Consider the following 17,214-nt stretch of genomic DNA (forward strand, 5'->3'; position numbering starts at 1 on the left):
GGGAATTTGGGCTTTAAGGGAGGCTTGGGTTTCGGCTACCCCCGCGTTGTAACCCTCATCCTCAGCCGTTTCCTTGGCAGCCTCAGCCTCGTTTCTGGCAAACTCAGCCTCTCGCTTGGCCCTTATGGCTTCGTCCCGGGCATACTTCGCCACGCCTTTATCATTTTCTACCAAGATCAGTCTCTTCTTTAAATCACTGATCTGCTCCTTGGCTATTCGCAACTGATCCTCGGCTTCGAGTAGACGTTTTGTCTGTTCCTCGGCCTGTTTTTGAGCATCATCTAAACCCGCCGAGGCACTATCTCTTTCTCGGATAGCCTCCTTTAAGGCGTCCTTAGCCTTTGCGAGGTCGTCCTCGGAAGCTTTGAGAGTCCGTGAGGCGTCTAGGCGTTTGGAGCGTTCATTCTCAGCGGCCTTACTCTGCTTGTTAACTTCCTCCTCCATTCTATATGTAGCCTGGAGAGCCTGTCAAGTGAGGAAAATACATTGTCAATGACAAAACAGGGAGCAAGAGTTAATAAAGTTTTAGGTTTCAAGAGCCTTACCATTCCCAAGTACCTCTTCGTACTGAGGAAAACCTCCTGCATCCTCATTTTCTTCAACTCATCCACGTCATTGGGAAGCAGCATAGTTCTCCCTAACGCGTCGGTCACATAACCCCCCTCGCCATCTCCAAGGGCCCTCATGGACGCGGATTCCAACAGTGGCCCCCCATGGAGCATTGGGGCAAGAAGCCAAGCGCTTGGCAAGGATTGGGCTTCGATCCCCTTTCCCTTACTTTGGGCGGATGGGGTTTCAGTCTCCTTACCCTTGCTTTGGATCCCAATCTTCAATTGCTTCACACGCTGGGCTTCATCCCTCTCCTTGGAAGATTGGGATTTTCCCCCATCCATGGCTTCCTTACCCTTGGGACTCCTTTTTCTCTTTGAGTCAGTGGGCCCGGCCGAGGAGGCAGAGCTGGTTGGGGAGGAGCAGGAAGTTTGGAGTGGGGAGATTGTGGCTGCGACTTTGTGGAGGATGACCTAGTCTGGATGGTCTGGGGCTGAGGTGGTGGAGACGGAGCGCTGGACTGCAGTGTTCCTTGCGCACCCTTCCCCGGCTGACCCTCGAGGAGGTCGAATAAGCTGGTCAGGGGTTTTCTTTTAAGTCCCATCCCGGTTTGGGAAGATGTGCCCACTGATGACAATTCCGCCTCGGATAAGGCCAGGTCACCTATATCACCAGAAGGATCCTCGGATTGATCGACTAGGTCAAATACCCCAAATCCCTCCTCGGATTGATCTAACTCTCCCTCGTCCTCCGCTACTTGATGAGATGAGGAGTGGTCCACCAGTGGGATGCCCTCGGGGACAGATGATCCTTCGAAGATTAAAAATCCTGATTCGACCACGGTAATTTTTGGAAGCCGAGGACGGCTAGCGCTGATCACGTGCCTAGGGTCGACAAATGACTTCTGAAGGGGAGCGTACCCTAAGATTTTGTGAGCGGCTCGGACTTGACCATCTCCGTCATTTACGAAAACTGCCGCTTGAAGAACAGTCTCTAAGTCCACCCGGTTAACCAGGTGAAAGTGTCGGTGAAAAGCGTGTGGATCTATAAAAAAAAAAAAAAAAAAAAAAAGACACGCTCATGGTTAGTTACCGAACCACATGAAATTAGAATAGTGCAAAGGGTCGGCGCCCTTCCAGTCCCTATACCCCACCTGGTTCTCTTTCTACCGTGGGGCACGGATTGCCATCATGCCATTCACTGGAGACGAAAAGGAAATCCTTGTTTAATCCCTTGTTGGAATCAGGGAGGCATTGAATGAGTCAAACTCTCTCGTCTCTCGTCTTCATATAGTAGGATTTCCCCTTCAAATTTTGGAGATTATAGCACCAATTCACGTCGTGGTGGGTCAATCTTAGCCCCATCTTTTCGTTTAAGGCATCTACACAACCCAGAATCCTAAACATGTTGCCGGTGCACTGGGTGGGGGCTAGTCGGAAGTGCCTGAGGTAACCCTTTGTTACCGACCCCATGGGGATTCTCATACCCCCCCTCTACGAAGGCGAGGACAGGAATTACCACCTCGCCCGTGCCCCTCAGATAGTACCACTCCCTCATCTTACAATGCCTCAGACTTACGTTGGAAGGAATCCTGTAATCGGCAATAAACTTTTCCATCGCCTCCTCAGTATCAACTAATTTCCTCAGTCTCAATTTAACCATCTCTACGAGTTACTAAACAAACTCAACCAGTGACGGGAGAAGAAAGAGAACCAGAGAAAAATAAACCCAGAAAAGAAAAAGTACGAGTTAATGGAGGCAAGGAACTTACAGAAAAGAGGAAAGACGCTGCGGACAAACTTTTTGTGCCGGAGATAGACTTGAGTTTGGACGAAAGTTCAGATGAACTTAGGGTATACGCGCTAGAACTCTTAAGTGCAAAACTGAAGAGACAAATCCGTTCCAAAAATTATTTATGCTTCCTATTGAGAGTAACTGCACGAATTTTCCCGCCCATAAAGGCCAAGGAATCCCCACCGTTAAATCTCCATCATGCCGTAGAACGTGGGAAACACAGAGCCGCCCGCATTTAATGAGGCCACGTTTCACCTTCCAAAGTCTCCAGGAACGTGTCTCGGGCAGACGAAAAGTCTCGGGAATTGATAGGTGATAAGGATTGACAGGTATTGACAGATGTCTGACGTCATCAAAACCCTCCTATTCGTTCGAGGAGCCGGATAACAGGATTTTAAGGAGCTATTGTGGGGCCAGGGAACTTATGATCCGGCCCACACTCTACTAGGGCCTAGGGCCCGTGCCGAGGAGGGTATTTGCTGAGGACGAATAGGGAAAGGCCGAAATGCCGGGGGCACAGTCGAGGATGACCCTGTCCTTGGCACTCCAAGACTTCAAAGGGAAGAACAACATCTCGTTGAAAGCTGCCCCCAAAAAGCCCCCTGAAGAAGAGGCGAGTAGAATGGGACCTACGTAAGGGTACGATGCGGAACCGGTTCAAGGTAAATATGTCCCCTCCGCCTTAAATGCGCCCGCAAACGTCCTAACCATATTAATGAGAAAAGACGCCTGAACAGGGTGACTTCAATCATCGTAACTAACAAAAAGCAAGGGGAGGCAGCTGATAGGACGAGTACTTAAGTAGGCACCTGCCTGATCAACAAGTGGAGGGTTAGGATCAACCAAGAATGGCTATATAATGTGAAGGTTAATGCGCCAAAGAAGAGGCTTGAAAAAATGGCCATGAACCAAAGCCTCCCAGTCCGCCTCCAGGAGAAAGACTCCTCGAGCGAACACGATTTAATTCTGTATGAACACCACGACAAAACCACCGTCCGGTGACTAAGGCCTAGCCTTTCAAACCTACGCTCTACAAATGATATTGTTTGGGCCTTTTTTACGTGCGAACCCAGTATCATTTTGGGTCGTTACAAATTGAGTCCTTACAATAGTCATTAGCATTGTTTGGGGATTTGAGTACCCTCTCTCTTACTTGTTATAATAATTGAAATTAAAAAAAAAAAAAAAAAAAAAAAAAAAAAAAAAAAGTGGGAAACCAATATCATTTCTTAGTTACCAAGACAGTCAACATGTTTTCAAATATTTTGATTCGCAATAGAAACAAAAATTACTATAAAGTATATATATTGAGCTCCAAACAATAAAAGTATTCCACAAAGGATGACAAATTAACTATAAGCTTCGTTGTGTTAGGTCTCCATATTCCAATAAAGGATGACCTGCTTTCTCTATATATTGTAGTGTTGCTCTATCTCCCAATTGCCTGCGATCACAACCAATGCCTAATTAGTATATACATAAAACAACATAAGGCCCATTTTATTGAATTTGCTTTCAATCGGTGTCATCTCAATGTATTCAAAAGCTTTGATTAATGACTACTTGTATATGGCACAAATGAAACATACCTCTTCAAGTTGTTAACAACTTTCATGTTGAAAATGATGTCATTCTCTCCCCACAATAGATGTACTCTCTGCAACAACAATATGCATCATTGGGTAAACAAATTTCCCATTTTATAGTACATTCTTATTTTTCTTCTGTCCTCAGTGTCAAAAGTGCAAAACTTATGAAATTAGAAATGTCAAAAAAAAAAAAAAAAATCATTTGTGGCGCTACTGTGGGGGCTGACCAAATGGTCAAGGATTGAATAACGGGTCATATATGGACATTGCAGTCTCTTTCATTTTTGGTCGAAACTATGGAATTTACATCTTTCTTACAAAGATTAAAAAAACATCTTGATGGACATGAAATGTGTAAGTGTAGGGACAAAAAATAAGATATATCAAATCTATGTAATACTAAAAGCTGAAGTATAGCATTTAATGTTACTACGCTCATGTTGAGTCACGTCAGCAGCCATGTCATTTCCATCATATTTTTTTTGTATTTGTTCAACAATTTAAAAATAATTTCTGTCAATTTTAAAATACTAAAAAATATAAAATAAATCCCACCCCTATCTCCACCATAAATCCCACTTCTTATCTATATCTCTCTCTCAACTCATCATCTTCCTCTTCTCAAAAAAAAAAAAAAAAAAAAAAAAAAAAAAAAAAACACACACGACATCTTCCCACCAAACAAATTGCTAATGTTTCTCCTATTAATGACTTTACCATTAAATCTCAATTGCCTAAATTCAACAATCAATCCTCTCTCTTTCTCTCTCTCTTTTTGACTTATCATCTCCTTATCTCCACCATAAGGCCCAAGTCTTATCTATATCTCTCTCTCTCTCTCTCACAACTCATCATCTTCCTCTTTTCAAAAAAAAAAAAAAAAAAAAAAACACATCATCTTCCCACCAAACAAATTGCTAATATTTCTCCTATTAATGACTTCACCATTAAATCTCAATTGCCTTAAATTCAACAATCAATCCTCTCTCTCTCTCTCTCTCTCTCTCTCTCTCTTTGACTTATCATCTCCTTATTTTATGGTTTGTGCTAGATTTTTTTTTACAATTTTGTAATACAGTGTTTTTTTTTCCACTTTTCAATTTTTAGTCTTTTTCTTTATATTCATGTTTACAATTTTTCTATACATAATTGCATTTTAACCATTAAAATTGTGTCTAAAAAATTGGAATGCATTTCATTGATTTAGTACATGTGAAACAATTAAGTTCCTTTTTTTTTTTTTTCTTTTTTGGTTTGGTAATGTTTTGTTTTGTATTGTCTGTTACTATGTCTGGATTCCATAGATAGAAAATAAAGAGTATAGTTTTAATTGTTCCATTTTTTTAAAAAAAATCTATGGCAAACTAACCTTTCTCCTAACCTCCTCCACAATAAAAATCATTTAATGCATTGATGTTAATGTTATGGTATTTGTTCATCAATATTAGCCCAATTGAATGAGCTTTCTTAACAGACCAGCTAATAAAGAGTGTTTTTTTTTTTTTTTTTTAGAAGAGTCAAATAAAGAAATTAATAATTGATTAATGTAAGGGAGTCATTAATTAACACATTTCAGCCATTTTAAAACGGCTTCTCTCCCCATGAAAACATTCATTTGCCTCCTTTTGTATTTAAAACCCACTGATTTAATTTTTGTTATATAAATTTTGAATTACTCTCTTTCCATCCCATAAGTCACCAAATTACAAATAGAATTGGAAACTCCCTTTGAGTTCAGTTTTTTCTTTTCTACCCCCTCAACTTCTTTGCTTTTTAGCTACAAATTTTATGATTTGTGATATATATATATATATATATATATATTTTACGATGCCGTAATACATTGTTTCTTTTTTTCTTTTTTCCAATTGTGAATTGTTAGTCTATTTCTTTATATTCATGTTTAAAATTTTCCTATACATAATTGCATTTTAAACATTAAAATAGTCTAAAAAATTGGAATGCATTTTATTAATTTAGTACATGATCATTTCCCTCCCATTTATTTATTTTATTTTCTACATGGCTTTGTTATTTGTTCTATTTCTATTTACTATATAAATTCTTGCTAATTTTCCTTAGTCTCATCTAAATATATGCTAACTTCTAACTTCTTAGGATACTTTGGAAGAAGAAACAAAATCTTCTACATATTATGATCGATAGGTATGGAGCATATCATGTTCCTCTTTTTCTTTGTATTTGAGATTATAACTTAGCTTTGTATGGTTTTCTCATTAATTTTACGATATAAATAACTTTACAGCAAGTCATACATACAAATATAATTTTTTATTTTTTTTTAAAGATCTAATCTCTAATTCTTACCATTTATCATCTCAAAAAAAAAAAAAAAAAAATTCTTACCAATTATAATTTTTAAGAAAACAACTCTGAGATGCTTACAAAGTTTAACTATTGCTTTATATATTCCATGATAATACTAATATCCATTACTCTTACTTGAAGCATATACCTCGACGTGATCTTATTTTCACATAAAAAAATTTGGGAAAAAAAATAATGAATATGAAAGGTCTCTAATTTTCCATAAACCAATATGGTAGTCCAAAAGTTCTCTATTCAGACTTGTTATTATGTTACCACATTTAATTCGATGAGTTTATATACACAGAGAGAGACACACACACACACACACACACACACAAACACCCATATATGCAACTTAGCAGTTACAAATACAATTTTTAATTACCAAAATATACAAGGTCTCTTCCTCTTCTCTAACCTTTCCCCTCCCACGACACTTATGTATCATTTATAACTTTTCCCTACATATTTATAATATATATATATATTCTCTTTTTATCTCTTTTAAAACCAATAAGCTTAGTATTTGTGATGGAAAAATTTTCAATTATCAAATTCATGTTTGTTTTTTTATATCTACTACATATCACAGGTGCCTCTCTCTCTCTCTCTCTCTCTCTCTCTCTCTCTCTCTCTCTCTCTCATTTAGATTTCTCTATAATCTTGACATTCTATTTGTTTTAATGCTTTATGATAGGCATTTTACAAGTTCTAGAAGTTCGTGGATTAATTAGAATGGAGAAAGTTAATATATGAAGATTGATAAGTATTGTCAAGATAATAACAATAGTTTTTTATGTCAGTAAAGCAATTTGAATAGCATAGCTTAAATGATAAATGGTTGTTAGGTTGTCTATATGCTGGTATTACTAATCAAATTCTCTTACACTATTTCACTTTTTGCATTACTATTTTTTTTTTTACTTTCACATAGGTCACACTTTTTAGCAAGTTTTCCTTACCATATATATATAGTCATCTACTTGGATGATTTCCTTAGCAATTCTACAATCATCAATGCATTACTCTTGCAGTATAATTATAGATTATTGCATTGTTTGTTGACACATGATAATTTATAATTCAAGATCTTTTCCTACTATTTTCTTGGCTAATTTGTTAAAATTTAGAACTTGTGTTTGGCTTCATCTTGCTAGGTTCTTTTTTCATGATCATTGGTTTATATGCTACGAATTAGGCTAAAGTTAAAGACCTGGGAGAGATCAAACAAGATACAGTTGTACAACTACTACAAGAATCTTTTAGAAAATATGAGTATTAAATGTATAAATTTCTCAGTAGCTTAACATAATGAGGTGATTTCATGGTATAAAAAAACAAATATGGACATGTATAAACAATTATATCATGAATACGTTTGCTTTTATCTACCCCCCTTTTTTTTTATTGATTGACTAAAATCAACTACACATTTAGCTTCTTCTCAAAAGGGAAAAAAAAAATACTACACATTTAGCTTCCTTAGTTTTTCAAAATTTTTAAATTGTGTGTAAAGGAAAAATATAAATCAATATATGTTTTGGGGAGAAATTTTTTTTTGTAATAGTTGATTGTCATATATGAGTTTAGTGATTATTGAAATATAAATTGTTATAACTTTGTTTAATAGTTCTTATGCGAAAAAATGAAAACAAAGTTTGGATAAATTGCTCATTAACATCTCCAAAAATGCAAAATAATGTTAGTTTTCATATGAAATCATCAAGATTCATTTTCATGTTCTAATAAAAATTATACATTCTCTCTTTTTTCTTTTTTTCTTTTTTTCTTTTTTTCTTTTTCTTTTTTTTATTGTGTTGCATTTTGGTGCATATCTCACTATATTATAACATATTACAAAATATTTTGTCATATATAATAATTAAAAATAAAACACAACATGTTTCCTTGGCAAAAAAATATATATATACAAAAAATCAAGATAGAGACTTCTTTAGTTACAGAATATATATTATATATTATAGTGTAATCACATTATTGTGAGATGGGTTTGAGACTATTAATTATAAGTCTAAACCACTATTTTCATTTTTTACTTACATAAAAGAATGTGATGTCAAATTTTTTCGCGTATCGCACGGGTCTACGACTAGTATATAATATTTTGATTGTCCCAGATAGATGTCATGTCATCCTCTTAATTATTCCATAATCTTGCCAAGTTGAAATATATAGTTTCTCTATTTTACATTTGAATTTTAATCTATCCAATAGCCATATTACTAATTAGGTTTAGTTTTAGATATATGTGAGGCTAGTTAACACGTGTTAGATATGGAGGGAGAGACATGATTTGTGGAGTCCCAGTTGCATTAATAGAATGAAGACCGACATCAAATCTCTAAATCCTAGCTAGCTAGTTCCATGGGAGTACCTACTTGTTTGAAAAACAGACATTATGGAACCCACATAGCACTGTAGACGTGATGATCTGAACTTAAATGTTGCAGAAAACATTAATTTCAGTTGGTCAAGTATTAGACATATGTGATAAATACGGGTTTAAACTTTTGAAAAAATTGGTAATTTAACAACAAAATCTTCCACCATGTGTGCTAGCTAGCTTGAGTGTGAAATAAGACAGCAACTAATATTGCGATTTGCAGGAAAAGTAAGCAAAACTCAAACAAATGAATGACTTAAAATTTGTATTTATCATTCAATAATTAAAGCATTCTAGGGAAACAAATGCATGCATCAAGCACTCCTGTTAATTTTGCTTATAAATTGCTATAAGAGTAAGTGTTTAATGTGATTGTAAGCTAAGATGTGTATGTTGCTGGAGACGCGAGATACTAGAGAGACGTGTAAAAAGGAAGGAAAAGTGGAAAACATTTTTCTTATCTCAGAAAGTCGTGCAAAATTTTTCTAGAGAATATTGTGGATTGACATAGAACCTAATTGCTACACGTATCACGTAGCGCAATAAAATTCCATTTCCTATATATTTGACAAGCATCATTCGATTCTCAAAAAAGAAAAAGAAAATAAGACAAGCATCATTCTGCACAAATAAATACGATTTTAGTTCTCAATGCTCAAATTCAAACCTGCGGATGACTGGGAATGGTAAAGTCATTATCATCAATGACCAAAGCCTCGAGTAATTCTTCTCTCTCCTTTCTGTTGTCAAACATTACCTGCATAGTCAATGAGATCGGTCCATGACCATTAGCTACAAATTAATCATATTTAAATTTAATGTCTGAATAGCCATATCTCATACGTATTACTTGGAATATACAGGATGTACATACAAAATAACTCTGATAATTCTAAAGGATTTTGATCCATAATATCAGTTTTGTGGTGTATAGGTAAAAGAAGCTATGCATGCCCATATGGGAAACAAAGAGTTAATACTATCTACGCATGCCCATATGGGTGACCATGATGAAGCATATATGATATAATATTACATACCTCCAAATGATGTTTGTAAATGAAATTAGGGATCCGAGGCAACTTGAAGGTGGCAATGTCAAAAAGTATTTTCACACCTTGGACAGAATCTGGAAGCAAATAATCAGACCAGGACTTGAACCCAATCCTCTCAAGGGCTGCATCACTTATGGACTTTGTCAAGGCCATGGCAGAGCAAGTGAGCACCATAGAGTCAACCAAGTCAGGCTACATCTCAGCCATCTTGAACCCAACCATCCCACCATAGCTCAACCCCACCAAGGTGCACCTCTTCACACCTAGTTTCTTCAGACCCTTTGCCACACACTCAGCTTGAAACTCAGGCGACCGCTCTGATCTGTCAGTGATTGAACCACCAAAGAACACTAAATCCGGCACATAAACTTTGTACTTTCTTGCTAGAGCTTAACACTTGGGACTGCCACGTTATAATACCATCAGCTGCAAACCCATGAATGAATACAACAGCTTTATTACTACTGCTGTTTTTGGATTTTTTTGGAGTTTCATTAGGGACCCAGATATTCATTACGGTTCCTGGCTCGATTTCCACTCTTTGGGGTCTCATCCCGACTAGCTTCATTACCCAACATAACAGTGGCTTGTACACTGCAAAAATGTTCACCATCTCTCTCTCTCTCTCTCACAAAACGCACATAAAGGAATGAAGAAATCCTAACATATATGGAGAGATGTGACTTTTGAGAGAACGTAGAGGGCAGTAATTCATGACCTTCTTTTAGTCTTTTGACTTATACTTTCCTTTTCTTTTCTTTTTTTAATCAGAGTTGAAAAGTAAATTATGAAATTGACTTTTCTTCTGATGCATGGAACTAGGAAGAAAAATAATAAGCTGATATAAAAACCGTGTAATAAATCTTGGATACGGGACAATCTGAGCTGGTTTTGTTGATCTTTGTTTTAATAACATATCATCAACCAACAATATCATCGACCAACTACTTAGTTTTACTGAATCTGGTTATTCTATTAACAACAAGATTAAGTTCCATTACATGCGCGCTTTTCTAATATATTTGATAGTTTGCACTTTGCACTATTCAATAGTCTTAAACTGCTTGATCTCTCCACCATCCATGTGAATGAATTGTGCCCATTTTATTAAACTTTTTTTCCCCTTACAATAGGGGAGAAAGGGAGATGCAAACCTGGTTAGGTTCTTCATGTGCAGAAAATGAGATAGTGTAACTAAACCTTAAAAAATTTATCATTAGAATCATCGAAAAAGTCATACTTAACCATCAAGTTTTTAAAATCCTGTTTTATTTATTTATTTTGACATGTTATCAATAATTTAAATAAATACTAAAATAATATTTGTTAATATCATATATTATATAATAAGATTTAGATGTCAGAAATCATATTGTGGTAAGTGGTATATTCTTTATTTGCAGTTGCACCAGCTAATTGGATAACCTTTAGTCAAATACTTGAATAAATTACATAATTCCTATATATAATTTGGAGTGATTTTTAACTTGAATCCTAAATTTATATATATATATATATATATATATATAAAAGAACTAATAATCAAAACGTTTAACTTTTTTTTTTACTGCTCCTCATTGCGTTATGTGGTTACATAAATTTATGCCACATATACATTTAAAAATACTGAATATTTGTGCCTTTTTATTTTACCCTTTAAGTTTCAGTATTTACTCACTTTTTCACATAAGATGTATACATTAAAAAAAAAAAAAAAAAAACTGTCATTAAGAAGAAAAACATTCGATAAGACGTAGGGAAGAGAATGAGAAATAACATTCATAAGGTGCATAAAGAGGGAGCGTTTGCACACCCAATTGCCAATGAATATGAAAATGGTGGAGGGGAAGGACCAAGATATGATTGGTTCCCTCTTCAAGGAGGATCTCCACCAAAAATGAAACAGTGAGGTCACGTAGTTTTTCCAAGGAATAATGGCCTCACGAATGAAGGTGGAGGTAGACACCCACGTAGATGACAAATGAATGAAACAATAGGTTTGGCATAGGAATGGCCAAGATAATGGAAGAGTAGGATTCAAACCATATGGAGAAAGGCATCATTACAACGATCCAATTAGGCCACTAGAAGGTGTCAGTGCTAATGATAGATATAGATATAGGGTCAATCAAATACTAGATTATCTTGATAAAAAATATGGCCCTGCATTTCGCAGATATAACAGGCCCGTGTGTAGAGTTTCCTAGGAGATATAAAGTTGCAGAATTCTCTATGTTTTTTTAGAGATGACGGAAAAACAGCAATTTACATATTTTAAGTCTTTAACCCAAAAAATAAAAAACTAAATTACAAATATCAATTTTGGAGAAAACCCACAGATTTCTTGTGGTTCTAAGAAAGATAAAATAGAAGAAGTTATCAAATAAATATAAAATACTATTTACACCCAAAAGATTAAGACCATTTAACAGATACATTCATTCAATATGCACTTTTTTGGTCAATATGTACATTATCATTCAATAGACCCTTTTTAATTCAATAGACATCTTTTCAATCAAGAGGCATCTTTTCGGTCAACAGGTATCTTTTCAGTCAATATGCATATTTTTGTTCAATAGACACATTTTGGTATATAAATTTGAAAAGTTATGACCTTTCAATAAACATTTTTTAGTATTTATATTACAACTTATCTTGTATATATCAATATATATAGTACAAACTAAACTAAAGATGCAACATTATGTCTTTTATTCATTCCCACAAAAAACTAATAAATAAAATAGCATTGCTTTTCTCATAAAAAAATAACATTGCTTTTTCTTTTTTTCCCTAAAACTTATCCAATGACTATTCCATGCATCACACGGATTAGTAACTATATATATATATATATATATATGAAAACCATGAAAGTTTTAGATCGTTTTAAATAACACCCTCAATATATAACTAAAAGTAAAATAAAACCTATATCAACACAAAAAAAAAAATCCTTCCATGTGAGCTATAAATCCTTTGCTACACTATATAAGAATTATCAAATTATATAATAATTCATTATTTAGTTATTTTCACAAAAACCTTCACAATAAAATTGCATAATATATACTATATAATCCCATTTTCAAATCATATCACAACATATACATATTGGGTACTACACATAGTGCACTAAGTGGATGCCCTCTCTCTTTTAATATAAATATATATATATATATATATATATATATATGATTCTTGGTACCAGAATGTTTCAAACAATTTAGTTAAAAGGATCTTGGTACCAGGATACTAATTCTTGAGAAATACCTTGGTGATTTCTTTTTAATAAAGAAAAAACCTTAACAAACCCCCAAGAACTTGATCTTCCCAAAATTTCGTGTGATCCACATGAGGTAATAGTAATCTCTCTGGACGGCTGTACCCATAAAACTATCATTTAATTAACTATTTTTTTTCAAGTAAATTAGCTCAATCGATAAAACCTCCTGCTTCAAATAAAAAATATGGGGTTTTAACTCTACTCCAACCAAAAATCAATTGATATCTTGATAACTTTAAAATTAAAACGAATTTAGAACCAAACTTTATCTATTATTAATTCATGTAGAAATATATAATATTAAACAAAGTTTGACTACAAATTTGATTATAAAATACTAAAACGCAACACATGTTATTTGTTTCTCTTTTGTTGAAGTTTTATCAACTAAGCAAGAGCAGAAATGAAACGGCAGAAGAGTAGAGAAAGAAAAGAAGAAAACGACATTAGAAAGCTTCTCCAAAAGAAATAAAGAAGTGCAAGATACGACAGCGTTTGGTTTAATGAAAGACATGAAGCCAGCACGTGAGGTTACAAGTCTAAATCAGTTACAAAGCAGGCCAGATGTCATGCTCCTATTGGTTCTTGCCTTAAGCCATTACTTAGTGGAGTTAGTTAGGATTAGTTGAGTTAATTAGTTCTTGATTTCCCACTCATTTATGAGTCATGCTAACGAGGGTCATTAGGGCAATGGTTAACAATCTATTTTCGAAAAGTTTTAACATCATTTTTATGGGAAATAAAAAAAAACTGTCAAAACATTAATTGTTTTTTTTTTTTCCTATAAAAACTTTTTTTAAATGAATTACTAATCATTACCCTAAAGGTATCTGTTAGCATCTCCCTTCCCCTTATATATAAAGACAAAGTAGGTAATTATTTGTATTCTCTCTCTCTCTCTCTCTCTCTCTCATTTTTCATTGATTCAGTAATAGAAAATCTCAGTTCTATTTAGAAAGTTTCTTTTCTTTACATCTTTCTTTGTTTCTTTTCGGTATTTACCTGCTCCATCTCCCCCAACCCGCTTATATAATTATATATCAAATTTGGTTATATTACAGCTGTACGCATATTCGATTTGTGAGAGATGACTTAATTCGGCACAACAGCATAGCATTCTATTTAAATGGCGATAAGAATATTATAATTGTTCACATTTCTAGCTAAAATCAAAATGTCAAACATGATAGCATCTATATATCTCAATCATATTAGCTGCTGGGTCTCGTCTATATGTTGATTTTATCAATAAATCATTTGAACTTTCTATTAAAGCCTTATTATTATTATTATTATTATTATTATTATTTTGACTTGTTAGAGATATTAGAGATATTTCAAGTCCATATTCTAGGCCGAAGCTCATATACGAGTTTTTAGCTCAAATTGATTTCTTTTCTTTTGCCTCTTGCATGGTTCTATATGAAGAAGAAAAAAAGGCATGTAAAGCTATCAAGCACCAAATAATAAATAAGGGAAATCAGGCACACTATATGACAGAGAGGTACTCCCAATTTTTTTGACGAAAAGATTTGTAGTTGTTACTCTCAGTCTCATTTTTTAAAGGAAGGTGATCATCTTTCAAGTGTAAATTTGGACTCAATTAATCATGGTTCTATGGAGAACTTCTTGTGGTCTAGAAACAAAGTTGAAGCAAGGAAATTAATTTTTAGGTAAATGATTCTTCCAATGAGTTGATACACAACACCAGGGGCTCAGTGTATTCAGGTCCCCAAAAGATTTTCTGCTTCAGTTCTGTACTCTCAAAAGTTTTTCTAGAATATTATTTGTTGATAAATCCACCAAGAATCAATATTGGTTACAACTATTTTTTATCAAACTATCAAACCCATGGGATGAGATGCACAGAAAAGGTTATCTGGAATTTCTAAAGAAATTAGATAAACCAGATCATCTTGGATTAGAATAAATTATGTTAGTTTGGCAAAAATGCTGTGAAAAAATTCTAAAAGAATCTTGGAAGATGGGATGTGAATTACCAAAAATTAAATCACATAAAAAGAAATGATTCGAATAAAGACCCTTCAAAAGGCAAACAAGGATTTTTCTCCAATTTATTAAAGAAAAAAGAAGAACACTCATTTATGATACACAATAAAAATAAAAGTTACTTCGTGCAATTTGTCGGGACTCCTAATATCAATACATCTGTCTATCTATATCTTTTTATTCTTTCTTCTTAAGATTCCAATGATTGGTATTTTTAACTTATAGTCATTTTTCTTGGTACATCTCCTTTTTTTTCTATATAAAAGATTCAATTCATTTGTAAAGAACCAACTAATGCAATACGACTACTTCCATATAGATTCTCTTCTACATAATTTTTTTTTTCATGATACTGTCACTAATACTATTTAGAGTAGCAGTAAAACTATGATGGTTAGATAATCTTACTATTTAGTGTATACATAAGGCCCATTTTATTGAACTTACTTTTAATAGGTGTCATCTCATTGTATATAAAATCTTTGATTAATGACTTGTTCGTATGGTATAATGGAAACATACCTCTTCAAATTGTTGACAAACTTCCATGTTGAAAAAGTTGTCACCCTCTCCCCACAAGTGATCAACAACAACAACATGCCTCATTAGTTAAACAAATGTGTTAATAATAGTATATTCTTATTTTTATTCTGTCCTTACTTGTCAAAGTCAAAAGTGCAAAGCTTATGAAAGAAGAAATGTCAAAAACGTTTGTGGGGCTACAGTGGTGGCTGACCAAAGATCAAACACATCTTGATGGTTGCAACTATTTTAATAAACACCTAATTGTTGTTGCCTTCTTATTATGAGTAAGAGTATGGACAAAAACAAGATACATATATATATATATATATATATATATATATATATATCAATATATAATATTTTGATTGTGCCAAATAGATGTTTCCTCTTAATTAATTATTCCATAATCTCATGCCGAGTAGAAATAGTTTCTCTACTAATTTTACATTCGAATTTTAATCAACCCATGGGCATATTACTAATTAGGTTTAGCGTTAGATGAATGTGAGGCTTGTAGGAGGGAAAGGCATGATTTGTGGAGTCCCATATGCATTAAATTCTATGAGACGGCCAACTTGTTTGAAAAACAGACATCGATGAACTATTTCGTAACATTTTTACAAACTATTGATGTAACAAATTCTTTCTAATTTTTTTTTTTTTAACTCACCACTAATATCATATTTTTACTTACCAATAACTATTCGCCATATCATTAATTTGTAAAAAAAATTATCAAATAGTATGTGATTTTAGCATTTTCCTTATGTAACCCACACAACACATGCAGAAGACTGTAGACAAGTGACGATAGTAGAAAACATTAATTTCAATCGGTCAAGATCATCCAGCATGTGTGATAGCTAATTAGCTTGAATCTGAAATAAGACAGCAACTAATATTACAAATTATAGGAAAAGTATGCAAAATTCAAACATGAAACTGAGACAGGTTGTGACTTGTGATTACTTTTTTATGTAGTCTCTCATCCCACGCACACCAAGTTATTATAAGGAAAAATTCCTTGGGCCTATGTCTTAACATGCTAGCAAGAAGTTTCGAATCCAAAATCTCATGATTATCATGATATTTTAAGAACCATTTAGCTAACCCTTGAGATTATGATTTGTGATTGTTCATTTTATAGTTTGTGTTAATCATTCAATAATTTGTTTTGTGAAAAGAGAAAGGAAACCGGTGGGTAATGAAATGACTTAAAATTTCATAAAATATATATATATATATATATATATATATATATATTTGGTAGGAAAGGATTAGAACTTAGATTAGCAGTTAACAAGTCTGTTAGAAATGTATTAGCCTTATCATAGGCCAATAATCTACCCACCACATGTGGTGGTTCAACAAAAATAGCAGAAGAGGTAAAGACACTCGACCCCATTCTAGCTAACTCATTTGCACATTGGTTAGCTTAATGGAGTGTGTGTTGAATCCTCTTGTTAGGGATAGCTCTTAGTAGGCTCCCAGATAAGAGCATGTATTTCTAGTTCAGTGGTTGCCAGCACATCAACTTGCACTAGATCTGAATGCCACAGCAACCAGATACCTCTAGCAAAGCCAATAGTATCAGTGACAACTGCTCCGTCGAAGGGGAGAGTTTCAATTATTTCATCAGCTCTCACCCCACACAACCTTGTCTCCATA

The 17,214-nt window shown here is 34.0% G+C and overlaps 1 pseudogene; it reads right to left on the minus strand.

The window, feature by feature from the left end:
- Positions 1 to 3,696: 3,696 nt before the first annotated feature.
- Positions 3,697 to 10,335, minus strand: LOC115956403 (annotated as a pseudogene).
- Between the last annotated feature and the right edge of the window lie 6,879 nt (positions 10,336 to 17,214).

This window comes from Quercus lobata, chromosome 8 (assembly GCF_001633185.2).
Source record: "Quercus lobata isolate SW786 chromosome 8, ValleyOak3.0 Primary Assembly, whole genome shotgun sequence".
In the NCBI taxonomy this organism is placed as follows: Eukaryota; Viridiplantae; Streptophyta; class Magnoliopsida; order Fagales; family Fagaceae; genus Quercus; species Quercus lobata.